Source organism: Vicugna pacos, chromosome 15 (assembly GCF_048564905.1).
Source record: "Vicugna pacos chromosome 15, VicPac4, whole genome shotgun sequence".
Taxonomy (NCBI): domain Eukaryota; kingdom Metazoa; phylum Chordata; class Mammalia; order Artiodactyla; family Camelidae; genus Vicugna; species Vicugna pacos.
The window spans coordinates 1,678,473-1,692,104 of record NC_133001.1 but is presented as its reverse complement, the minus strand read 5'-3'; the positions used below and the strand labels follow the sequence as shown (position 1 = coordinate 1,692,104).

Sequence of the window (13,632 nt, the reverse complement as noted above, 5' to 3'; positions counted from 1 at the left end):
CAGCAGCTGAGCTCACAACCACCCAGAAGGACGACGCGGTCCCCAGCGAGGGAAGAAGACCGGGCACAGACATGGGACCCAGAGTAGAGGGTGCAGAGATGCCCGTCTGTCCATCCTGCAGAGGCGAGGCCGCCCACCTGAGCCCAGCATTTACAAGGCAGGGTACAAGCGCCATCACCCCACCTCCCAGCCCAGCGCCCACCCTCCTCAACCTAAGGCAAAGCCCCGTCCTCAACTGTCAAGGTTGGTCGGGATTCCCAAGGAGACAAAGTGTATGTGCTCCCCCCCACCATCCGCAGAGAACACGCTACAGTGGAGGACACAATTTCAAATTGCTGGCGGCTGGGCACCCGGGTGCCCTCGGCCCCAGGGAGTCAGGGCAGTGGGGTGGCCCTTGCCTCATATCCAAGTCAGCAATGGTCTCATTCAGGGGGTGCAGACACTCCACCCCCATGTTGCTGTTATCCAGCTGGATGTAGAAGTCACTGAAGTCGGGGATGGAGGCGAGCATGACCCCCACCTGAGAGCAGGACTGGCAGTAGAGGTCCTGGGGGTCCAGGACAGGCAGCCCACTTGGACGGGGCAGAGGGGCCCCACTCAGAGCACACTGAACCCCCTCATCCCCAGCCTTCTCTGGCCTCCTGCCCGAGCCACTCCCCGAGGGCCACCAGCTGGGCCTCGGACACTCCTGCCTGCTCACGGCCCTTCAAGGCTCCTCACTACCAGCAGCGGTGCCCCAGGATGCGGGATGGGGGACACAAGACCCCTACCATCCTCCTACACCCCTCAGCTCCATCCTGTTCCCCCCCACCACTTCTCCTTCCTGTCTCTCCGCCCAGCTTCTGTAACCCACACACCATGAAAGACTGGGTCTCCCATTACCAGGAGATCACATTTCCTCCGTTGGATGATGTCCTCCTATCCCTGGATTCCTGGGGCACCCCAGGCCCACCTCTGACCCCTGTTCCCCTCCCCATCCTAGAGACCGACCCTCCAGTGCAGCTCCTGCAGGTGCCCCTCATCCCTGCACCTCAGGGCTCTCACCAGGCCCAGCCCTTGCAGACATGCTCACCACACATCCTGGGGCCACGGAGTAGATTAAGACAACTATGAAGTTGCACAAGACAGCACGGATCTGGATGATCGTCAGGCGCCCTGGAAAACGCTGAGCAATAAAATACTTTTAAAAACACAGAATCTTTTACACACTTGTTTGTGGCCACAATACACAATTCATAATACAGAACGTCCAGAACCATCTGAATGCAGCTAGATCCTCACCCACAATTCATCCTCCACACACATTTCCTGGCTGTTTTCATATAATTCATCTCCCCAAATTAAAAAACTGGAAACTGACATCTTTACATTTAAAATAGTAGGAGTTCCCACCATCTGCCCGGCCCTGTGACACTGACTGGCCCTGAAGTTCACTGAACAGATTAACTTGACATTTTTATACTATTGCACCCTTCTATATCAGAAAAGGTAAGAATTTCCCTTTATTTGTGTTTTCTTTTATATGCTTTAAGTGTTATCATTTTCCTCACATAGGCTGTATACAATTGTTACTGAAGTATTAGAAATTTTATTTGAAGCCCATTTAAATACATTTTTGAAAAATTCAACAAATGATTTCACGGAGGTCTTCTTTGACTCACATTTCTGAAATTAGAAATTAAAACAACAACAGAGACCACAGGACCTGAGAGAAAGCATGGACCAAAGTGCCCTGGGCTGCGCAAGCCGCTAGCCCTCTACCCCCCCGCCCTGTGAGGTCGGGGTCATTACGGTCCCTGCTCCACAGGTGAGGAACCGGGATGCAGACACCACCAGCAAACTGCACTCCCTCTGCAGACCAGGACACAGAGCGGGTTGCCCAGCTCACTGAGCTGAGACAGGTACACATACAGACCAAACGGCAGCACGAGAACTAACTTCTCATGACACCAAAAAGAGACAACTGGTCGGACGTGAACAATGGAAAATGCCCCTAGAACAGGAACCACAGTTACGTAAAGGCGGCCCAGGGGGTGTTAGCTGTTGGAACGTCCTCAGAGCTCACTGTCACTGTCTCAGACAGCGACTCTGCAGCCATGGCCAGGCTGGGCGTCCCGGACCACACGGCAAGTGGCAGTTCACAGCCAGAGCTGAATTTCACAAAGGACCCCAACAGTGGGACGAGGCCACAAGGCAGGGTGACGCAGGGCAAATCTGGAGAGACAGCCTGTGCTCTACGGGGGAGAAGCTGTGGAGTGTGCCATGCCCGGGACACGACACAGGAGCACCGCAGCTGCACCAAACAGTTCGTGGAAGGCAGGGTAGCCGCTAAGTGACAACCTCCCTGATGTGCCTCAGCTCGGTGGCTGTGGAGTTTAAACAGTCCAGACAAACATGACAACTGCACAACCACATCCTTCTCCACTCAGCATTCCAACCTGTGCTCAGGGCTCCTGCCCTGTGTGTTGGGCCAGGAGGAGGCGTGGCCCGGCTCCCTGAACCGCATGCTCCCGTGCAGGGGGCGGGGCACTCAAAGGCTTCCAACCAAATGACAATTAGGGAACCATGTAAATCACAGCTGCACAACCACACACCTTTGAAATAAATGTCCAGGTAACCCTGATGACAACTAAGAGAGTGACATTTTCATTCATTCCGACCCCCTTCCTTTCATACACAGCTCACACACACACAGAAAAAAAAGAATTTCACAGCTCTCAGTGAGTCGAAATTTAAAGTTTAAAAAATACAGACAATCTACACTAAATAAATGAACACAGTCCCACACAGATACACTGTGGGAACCACTGGGTCGGAGGAAGGACGTGATGCAACACAAGAACAGGGACTAGATGGGAAACAGAAGAGTGATGGCAGGGCACCTGCAGGGGCTGGCAGGAGCTCTTGGGTTTCACACCAGGGTCACTGACCTCTGCTGAGGCTCCCTCTCCCTCCCCAAACAGGGAAAACCCAGAGGTTTTCCAACTTTGCAGTCACTGTCCATTCATCAGCCATGTCTAGTTTATCTCACCAGCCAGCCAAACCCCCTCCCTGCCTTCCTCACCCCCTGCATGTGGCTCTCGGGGGCTGGGGGGGCGCCCTTTCTCCCTGAGGCCAGCCCTGCTGGGGCAGCAGGTGTAATAGGAAAGAACAAACCTGACTGCATATTAGATCTGCTCTTTTTCCTTTAACCCTGTGCTGTTTTCCAGGCTGTCTTACCAGCTCTGCCCCTTTTGTAAAACAATGTTGCCTTCAGCCTGAAATTGACAGGAGAGCCTATTCTCAAGGCTCTCCTCCTTAAGGATATGAACTCTTTTGCTCTCCTTTACACACAACAAGTTGCAGAATAGAAACTAACATTTGTTTGCAAGAGGTTTTACAGGGGCCCCATGACCTGACCCAAAGATGCATGAACAAAGAATTCCTGCACCAAGAAGTTTGCACCAACCACCCTCAACCCCTCTCCTTTTTAGTGTAAAAGGAGCCTGAATTCTCACTCGCAGAAGGTGGCTCTCGAGGACATTACCCTGCCATCTTCTCGGTCAGCTGTCTTTCCAAATAAAGTCACTATTCTTTACCCCAAAAACGCGTGTCCCGATTCTTAGGCCTCTCGTGCGTCTAGGGGAATTCAGTGTGGACTTGGAAACACAGGGAAGGAAGGCCAAGTCAGGACTCTCACCCTCCTGAAGGATCCCCTCTGCCATTGCTCAGAATACCACCAGGGGTTACTGGACAGTGGACGGGAAAATAGGGTTGCAACATGACCATGAGCACTGGGCCTGGGTGGGAGAGATGGGGGGTGCTGTCCGAAGCGCACCCGTACTCCTTCTGAGTCACATCACACCCACGTCCCCAGGACCCAGGGAGGCCTGGAGCCCCACACAGCAGAGCGCATCCAAACCTGCAGATGCCCAGTGACTGGTTCACTGTGCACCCCTCTGGCACCCTCCTCCCCGCTCCTCCTCCCTCTGCCCCACTGGCTCAGCGCTGGTCCCACCACATCCCCACCTAGGGCCAGCACTGCTGCAGGAACACCCTCGGCAGGCCGCCCAGCCTCACGTCCTCAGGTCCGCACGCCTGGTTGGTGCAGCTCTGCCCCTTTCCAGCCCTCACCACTGACTCTCCAGCGTCCTGCTCTCCCGCCTTCTGCCCCCAGCCCTGCAGAGCGCCTCCTCTAGTCACAGCATCCTGGCCTCCAGGACCGACAGGGATCCCACCCCTTTGCTTCACCAGCTTCTCCTCTTGTTCTAAGAATGTTCAGTTGCGCCTATGGTGTCCCAGGCCCTGCTTCTAGTACATGAGGAGTATCAGCTCCAATTCCCATCTCTTTCACAGAGACACGAAGGCCCTGAAGCTGGCAGCCCCTAGTGACGAGGGAGCCAGCTGGGTTGGGGAAGGTCCCAGGTGGTCCCAGAGCTGCCACACCGGCGTTGATGCCCTGGCTGTGGCCACTTCCACGTCACAGAGGAAAGCCCTCTGTTGACTTCCAGCCTTTCTCAGGGATACACGGCTGCAGTGGACCCCAACCCAGCCACGTGCACAGCCGGGCCCTGTCACCCCTCCCTTCCTCGGTATGTACTGGGCTTCTGCTGGGCAGCTCTGTCCCACCTGCCAGTCCCCATCCTCCCCAGCGAGATCCTGCCATCCATGCCTGGCCCCACAGTCACCTCCTGTCACTTGGCCCCAGTCTTCAGCACAAGCCCCTTGAACTCAGAGCCCAGCTATCACGTCCAGGGCCTGAGGAGGGCAGCGTGTGAGCACATGGGTCAGTCCCTGAACAGGGACACGCTGGCCGGGTGAACTGCAGCCGCCTGCGGTCCAGACCATGCGCTCCGCCCCAGCTGCTTCCTGCCCGGCAGCCGGGAGTGGGACCTGCTGCAGCACTGGGTCAAAACCCCACACAGAAAAATGCTTGGGCCGAGGGAGGGCGAGGAGGGGAGAGCGGGCATTCAGAAGAAAGGGACTGGCGGAGCCCGGGACCCCTCCACCGGGGGATCCGTTTGTCCACCAGGCACACGAGTTCCCAGCACTGGGGACGAGGGTGACAGGACTTAGAAACCAGAATCTATTGGAAATGCTTTCACCTGGAAGTAGGCGAGTAAAGCCATCTTACCTGAAGTGGGAAACTGCAGCTGGCCGAGCCAGAAGCCACCCCGTCTGAGAAATCAAAGAGCTGGACTGTGGCTGTTTATTTCAAGAGTATTTTTTCCTCAACTTCAATCAAGAGAGTACCTATGAATAACAAACAATTTAAATAAATAAACCTAGATTCAACCTTTTGAAGAAGTAGTTTCTTTCAACAGCAGCACAAAGATAACACTGAGTTTGTCAGACATGACAAATGGGGGTTTAGTGGGGAAATGGGACGTTTGAAAATGAAGGTTCAGGATGTGTGGATGGTGTGCAGGACAAGGACAGAGTCCTCTCCCAGGAGCCCCGGGCATCACGGGGCCACGAGCTCAACCCTGGCTCCTAAGCCAAGGAAGAGTCCTGGAGAGTGTGAAGGCCACCGTCTATGATATGAACACCTGACAGGGCACAGGACCCTCCTTTTGGGGAGAACGGCATCACCCCTTGCGCTCATTCATTCAGTCATCATCCACACCCACCCGTTGGGGCACGCTCCCAGAACTCCAAACAGCACCCCACACAGGATGGGGCCTTAGGAGCTTGTGCCCCATGGATGACTCTTTCCACCTGCCTGGAAGGTGAGGGACATACTGCCTCCACCTGTCCTGCCAAGAGGGAAGGCAGAGGCCACTCACCTACCTGTCCAGGTGATAGGCAGATGCAAGACACATACACACATGCACCTAGACCAGGTGATGAGCAGGTACAGGACACACACACAAACACACACACACGTATCTGCACCAGGTGATGTGCAGGTACAGACACAGGACACCAGGAAGCAGACGTAGAACTCCAGGAGGAGTAGGACGGTCACACCCCTAGGACAGACGACACATGGTCCCTGCAGTCTGGGCCAGGTGAGGTGTGCCCAGAGGATTCCTGGGACCGTGCCCTTCCTCTCCTGCCCCAGCCGGGTCCGGGCCCCAGCCCCAGGGAAGCAGCAGGGGTGTCTGGGGAGCTGCCCGTGCTGGTCCTCTTCTAGGAGAGGAGCCCCTCCTGTGTCCGCCCTCACTTCCCTGCCACCCCAGGGTCCCTCTAGCCCTGGGAGCACCTGAGAGGCACTCTCCTCATGCAGGAAGGCCGAGGGCTGCACAGACCTGGCTGCCGCGCACTGCCATCTTCCTGGGCCTCATCTGGAGAGGTTTTTTCTAGAAAAAGCTGGATGCCCAGGTAGGGCCATCCAGGTGGCCACAGTGTGTGCAGTGTCTGGGGGTGGGGGTGGCTTCCATGTGTTTTGAATTGACTCCACTTGGGAGGTTCATTAACAAAGTGGTAGAATCTTTTCACGGCCTTTTGGCTGAGATCAAGTGTGAAGAAGTTGGGACATCTGGAAGAAATGCAGAGTTTTTCTAGCGTTTTTCTTTCTAAAGAACAAAAATGCCAAACTCATTTTGACTTATACTGGTTAAATGTTACTAAAGATATTGTATGTGTGTTCCTGTCCAGAGCCGACTTTTTCTCATTTTAATGCATCTGAAAGTGTGTCGAAAAGCACCTGGAAACCAGGGTGCCCGTTTGGTCTGTTCCCTCTCACAGAGGCTGTCATGACTCCAGAGGTGCATGTGCTCTGGACTTAGAGGTTGCAGAACTGAGTACATTTAAAAGTAACACCTGAGAAGGAGCAGCCCCGCCCCAGCCAGCAGGCTTGCGTGGCCAACTCCTCTGGGAAATGGGCAACTGGTGTGCGGCTCAGGCTGCCCCTGAGGCGGGGGAACCACGGGACTGTGACTGCGGTAATGCTGATGGTCCCTCCTTCTGGATCCTCGCCCACTGCAGAGTCTGGGGGGCCTGGTGTGGGGATCTGAGATGCAACTGTGGCTCCACCACCTGCTGGCAGTGAGATCCCAGCTGAGTTACCTCATCGTCAGTATTGGGGCCCTCGTGTTTGTAAGTGGGGTCTCACAGCACCTGAGTGCTGGCACAGTGTGGAGGGTTTCTGGGCCCCACATGTGAGCAGTGGACGGTGCCCAGCCCACAGTAATGAACCTGGTTCTTTGAAAATATTCATAAAATCAATAAATCCCTAGCAAGTGTGACAAAGAAAAGGAGAGAAAGACACTGAAACACCACGAACAACAGAACACATGGAAATATGACAGCTCAGATCAGTGACCTACCCCTTGAAACACACAAACTATCGCAACTCACCCAACAGGACAGATCATTACAATAGCCCTATAAGTGCTAAAGACATTTAATTCATAATTTTAAAATCCATAAAAAGTAATCTCCTTGCTGAGATGATTTCAGCAGAGAATTCTGCCGAACATTTAAAGAAAAACTAACGAATGAAACTACAACACTCCCTTACACCATATGCAAAAATAAACTCAAAATGGATCAAAGACTCAAACATAAGACAACATACAATAAACCTCCTAGAAGAAAATCTAGGCAAAGCATTATCTCACATACATCACAAAACTCTTCTCCTAGGCCAGTCTACCCAAGCAATAGAAATAACAGCAAGAATAAACAAATGGGATCTGATGAAACTTGCAAGCTTCTGCACAGCAAAGGAAACCATGAACAAAACAAAATGACAACCTACAGGATGGGAGAACATTTTTGCAAAAGATGAAACCGACAAAGGCTTAAACTCCAGAATAGATAAGCAGCTCATATGACTTAATAAGAAAAACACACACAACCCAATCCAAAAACGGGCAGAAGACCTAAACAAGCAATTCTCCAAGGAAGAAATACAGATGATCAATAGGTACATGAGAAAATGCTCGACATCACTAATTATCAGAGAAATTCAAATCAAAACTACTATGAGAGACCTCAACAGACCAGGAATAAACTTACCATATGACCCAGGAATCTCGCTCCTGGGCATATATCCAGAAGTAACCCTACTTCAAAAAGACACCTGCACCCCAATGTTCATAGCAGCACTATTTACAATAGCCAAGACATGGAAACAGCCTAAATATCCATCAACAGATGACTGGATAAAGAAGTTGTGCTACATTTATACAATGGAATACTATTCAGCCATGAAAAAGGTAACACCATTTATAGCAACATGGATGGATCTGGAGATGGACATACTAAGTGAAGTAAGCCAGAAAGAGAAAAAATACACCATATTATCACTTATCTGTGGAATCTTTAAAAAAATGACACTAATGAACTTTTTATAAAACAGATTGACAGACATCAAAAACCACCATACCTTTACCAGAGGGGCAAGGGGGTGGAATGAGATAAATTGGGAGTCTAAATACTAAATACTAATACTGAAACTACTAGTACAGATACTAAATAATAAACATAAAATAGGTAAACCACAAGGTCCTACTGTACAGCTCAGGGAACTGTACTCAGTATCTTGTAGTAACCGGTAAACGAAGAGAATACAAAAAGAAATACATGCATGTTCATGGAGGATTGAAACACTATGCTGTACACGAGGAACTGACACAGCAGTGTAAATTGACTACACTTGAATTTAAAACAAAGATCAATGGGTTCCCACAACATGACCAAGAGGAAAAATGGCAAAACACATCATATCCATAATAGCCAACAAATTCATCATCATGATAATAGACAAAACAAAGGTTCTTGGTCACCTTTTGTAAGTACCAGGGCACCAGTTCATCATTCTGAAAACTGGGAACTCAAGCAAGCAAGCAAACAAAAAATAGCCATCTCTTCTGCCTTTCCTTTATGAACTACATTATAGTGACCAGACTTCTTAAGAAAGTTTTCTTTAAAGAACACAGCTCCAGCTAATAAATCTGGGAGGGGTGACAAAATTTTTGACAGCTCTAGAAGGCGACATGAACAACATTGACAAACAGATGGTGACGACCAGCGACACTGTGTGCTGGTTTCTATGACACATTGCTGCTCAGGGGCAGCCTGAGCCCGACCACCCTGCAGCCCTCACTCCGACTGTGTAGGAGATGCAGAGGAGAGGGAGGAAAGCTGTGGGCTGATGTAGTTTTAGTACAAGTGAATGGCATGAAAAGGAACTAAGGAGAGGGGAACTGTTCTAGGTTAAAAAACACTTCAGGGGCCTATCACCCAAATGTAAAGTCTATGATATTGTGAGTACTGAAATTTAAAAGAATTCCTGTAAAAAGCCACTTTTGAGAAAACTCGGAAAATCTGAGCAAGCATTAGCTAGGGGACAATAGTAAGGACTAACTGTTTACTTTGTCAGGCAGTGTTAGGTAACTGAAAGGTCATTATGTTAAAAATAAAATCCTTATCTATACAGGATACTTATTGACATTTACAGGTAAAATGAGATGATTTATGGGATTTTCTCTGAGGTGTACTAACTCGAACAAAAGAATTAAAGCAGGAGAAGGAAGGATTGAAGGTTGAAAAAAAAGTTTTTAAATTAGATGGCAGTAAGAATGATTTTTTTTTTTACAAAAAGGAAGGAGTGTATAACTCAGTGCTAGAGTGTGTGTTTAGCATGCACAAGGCCCTGGGTTCAATCCCAGTGTCTCCATTAAATAAAATGAATAAATAAACCTAACTACCTCTGTCTCCCCTCAAAAGCAAAAATAGGCTTTGAAAGTGTCCAAAAGGGGCATAACCAAGAAGCACAGGACCCTGTGCCACGTCACTGCGGACAAGCCCCCCGTCATTCTGTGACCCTGGCCCCCCCTCGCTCATCTGCTGCTCCTCTGTCCTTTCTCCAGTCACAGAGGCCTCCCTGCTGGCTGCTATGCCCTCCCCTGCCAGGGCTGGCTTTTGGAGACATGCACATATTTGTTGAACGAAAACCTAAGCATGGCTCCAGCCTGAGGCAAGTACTCACCTGAATAGCGTGTCTCACATACACCGAATAATCATCGTTAGTCAGGACAGCAGCTTGTTTTCTGTAAGTCTGGCTCTGGGTTTGGACAGCAGCAGCAGACTATAAAAGATAAACACGTTCTTTAAAATGGTGACCCAGATAAACCTACTTAAAAAGAAAGAAGTATGTAAAGTCTCTAATATTAAAAAAGAAACTGTGAAATATTACGCTATGTTTTCACTGTAAAATTCTTTGTTTTCAAAGGTTAATGGCAACAGCACAGGAAGCAGAATTAACCTCAAAACCTTAAAAGGATGGAAAATTTCTGAGGCATTTCTGAATGAAGCCCATGAAACAACTTACTGAAATCAGAAGTCAATGTGTCATATAAATATTGATTTTTTTAAGGGGGAGGGTATAGCTCAGAGGTAGAGTGCGCGCTTAGCGTCCTCAAGGTCCTGGGTTCAAGCCCCAGTATCTCTATTTAAAAAAAAAAAAGATTTTTTAATAACATCTCCTGTCATGCCTACCCAACATCATTCGATATTGGAACAAGGGCCTGTTTTAAAGCTAAAATAGTAAAGGCACAGAAAACCAAGGTAGCACTTAGGAGGCCCCCTCCCCATGTGCCTCGCAGAAGCAGGAAGGCCCCATGGAGTGGCGCGGAGGAAACCAGAGCTTGGGACAGATGGCACGAGGGAGGCACTGACTACAGTGTAGGCCATGTCATCCACATCCTCCACCACCTCGTCTGAACATGCCTCAGACCCCGTGTCTGTGTCCAAGAGCTCCGTGACCTGCACGTCAGCGTGGCCCAGCGGCCCCCCAGCCCCGGCCTCCACGCCCAGGAGCAGGCGCAGATGGCAGCGGGCAGCGAGGACCGCACGCCCAGCTGCGCACAGGGCCCCTGATGGCCGCATTTCCCAGGAGGCCTATGAACAAACAGGTGGGCACGTGAAGTCCAACATCCCCGAGGAAAACACCGTACCTTGGAAGCCCAAAGCGTTCGCAGGGGCACCTGTGGGGAACTCGAGTGTAAATTCCATGTTCCTTCTAAGCAATCCGTCTTCCATGAGCTGGACCACAACGGGCAGAGCAGGACCCGGCGACGGCTGGTGCATTACTTCTCTGATGGGGCGGATGTGCGGCACGGGGTCAGGCGTCATGGAGCTGCAGGCTTCACACACAGGGCTCGCTGGGCGCATGGACCCCCCAGCCAAACACTGATACACAGCCAGCGTGGCGGCCTGGGCCAGTGAGAGCAGAGCCAGGGCCATCAGTCGGGGGGAGCAGGGAGTCTAGGAAAATGGAAATTGCAGACAACCACTGCCAACTGCAGTGCAGAATTGTACTTGTATACCCAGGCCTACTGGGTATTTTTAGATGAATGGATAAAGGAAGTTAACAAGGACAGAGACAACCTTCATAGTTTAATGCAGAGGAAAACCATGATGGTTAAAAAGCTTCTTTGGCACACACAGAACCTACCTAGTGAATTAGCCAAATATCGATGTCCGTTAAGGAAATTTCACAGCCCTGAACTGTGAGCTCTGAGTGGCAACAAGCAGAGTGAGGGGCTCGAGGAGACAAGAGAAAGGGACCCCTCCCTTCCCCGTGACCAGGGTGTGCCCACAGTTCCAGGCATGGCTGGGGAGACTGTTGCTCAGTGGTACAGCACGTGCATGAGGTACTGGGTTCAATCACCAGTACCTCCATTAAATAACGAATAAATTATATTTTAAAAGAATCCCAGGTCTGAAGTAAAGCTTTAGATGAACTGGAGGACAAAAAGTCTTTTCTTCAGCCTGGCAGTGTCCCTGTGAGGCCCCAGAACGGGAAGGGGTGGCATCTGTACTGTAAACCCTGTAACGGCTGAATCTGCTAAAGGTTTGAACACATTCTACAGTAAGAAAAAAGGAGTATCTTTTTTTCAGTGGCCTTGTATTTTGTGGCTATTATATGTGAATGTATACATAAAAATCAATGTAAGTTATGTGCTTACCATTTCTTATACAAAAGAGAAACCACTCTGATGAAGGAATATGACTAATACAGATATGTATTCACTGGACACAATTCCCTGGCTTTCTACAGCCAGTAGGTGGGTTGGAATTTAAACTCGAGTGCGACTAGCGGAAAAGCCCCCATAATTAATGATGTGTGCTACGATTTCTGGATGACATGTGCAATGACTTTTGCATGATGGCCATTCTAACTGGTGTGAGATGGTACCTCATCTAGTTTTCACTTGTATTTCCTTGATACATGATCTGTTAAACATGTTTAAGATGCATGAGCTGTTAAACTTAAAGGCTAATTGAACTTACAGGCTTTTGCACAGAAAAGGAAACCATAAGCAAAACAAAACGACAACCTATGGAATGGGAGAAAGTATCTGTAAATGATGCGACTGACAAAGACTTAACTCCCAGAATATATAAAGTTCATAAAATTTAATAGCAAAAAACAAACAACCCAATCCAACAATGGGCAGAAGACCTAAAGAAGTAATTCTCCAATGAAGACTACAAATGGCCAATAGGCACATGTAAAAATGCTCAATATCACTAATTATCAGAGAAATGGAAATGAAAACTACAAAACACCAGTCAGAATGGCTGTCACTTCAAAGTTCATGAATGATCAATGCTGGAGAGGGTGTGGAGAAAAGGGAACCCTCTTAGCCCGCTGGTGGGAATGTAGTTTGGTTTAGCCATTATGGAAAACAGTATGGAATGTCCTCAAAAAGCTAAAAAAAGACTTACCCTATGATCCAGCAATCCCACTTCTGTGTATATATTCAGAGGAAACTCCAATGCAAAAAGGTACCTGCACCCCAGTATTCATAGCACCACTATATATAACAGCTAAAATGTGGAAGCAACCTAAATGAAGAAATAGGTGACTGGATGAAGATGAAGCAGTAGTATTTATACAATGGAATACTACTATGCCGTTAAAAAGGTTAAAAGACTGCTATTTGCAGCAATATGGAGATCATCATTCTTAGCGAAGTGAGCCACAAAGAGAAAAATACCAAATGATATGATTCACACATATAATCTAAAAAAAGATGACACTATGAACTCATCTAGAAAACAGAAACAGGTTTGCAGACTTGGTTAATAATCATGGTTACCAGGGAAAGGGGGTGGGAAGGGATAAATTTGGGAGTTTGAGATTTACAAATATTACCCACTAAATATACAGTAGACTTTTTAAAAAAAGTTTCTTCTGTATAGCACAGAAACCTATGTTCAAAATCTGATAATAATTTATACTGGAAAAGCCTCTACAGCCACCCACTGAGGAAGCAAGAGCAGAAAGGAGAGTGAGTTACTCTGGGCTAGAGCCCGGTCCTCCTAAAGTCCTTTTCTGCTGCTGACACTGCCTCCTGACCACAGTGCGCCCTCCTCCCAGGAGCAGGCTGACATGAACACATATTTCCTGTAAACCTGGGGCAGCAGAGACCGCCCCCAGGACAGGCCATGGGGTAGATGGAGCAACTGGACAGCTCCCAGGAGCAGACCCCTCTCCCTGCTGCTGCTGTGGATGCCACAGCCCCCACACCCTGGCAGCCCCGCACCCGCCTCCTGCAGGCAGGCCATGACCTGAGGGCCAGCGGAAAGTGCTCCAGGGCCGTTCGGCGCCCTCCCACCTCCCGGGGCTGCACCCGCCTACCCAAACCCGGGTACAAGCAGCAGCAAAGAAACGGGGTTCAGGGGCTACTAACC

General features: G+C 49.5%; 1 long non-coding RNA gene across 2 annotated transcripts in view; it reads right to left on the bottom strand.

The window, feature by feature from the left end:
• Nucleotides 1-468: 468 nt before the first annotated feature.
• LOC140685608 (uncharacterized) overlaps nt 469-13,632 on the bottom strand; it is a 64,455-nt gene continuing 51,291 nt past the window's right edge. Inside the window, exons 2-6 of one of the 2 annotated variants that reach the window (XR_012058857.1) lie at nt 10,887-11,196; nt 9,920-10,018; nt 5,114-5,232; nt 1,073-1,165; nt 469-547 (exon numbers count right to left, since the gene is read on the bottom strand). This is a non-coding gene — a long non-coding RNA (uncharacterized lncRNA). Of the gene's footprint in view, nt 548-1,072; nt 1,166-5,113; nt 5,233-9,919; nt 10,019-10,886; nt 11,584-13,632 lie in introns of those variants that run through there. The other variant, XR_012058856.1, reaches the window with a different exon arrangement.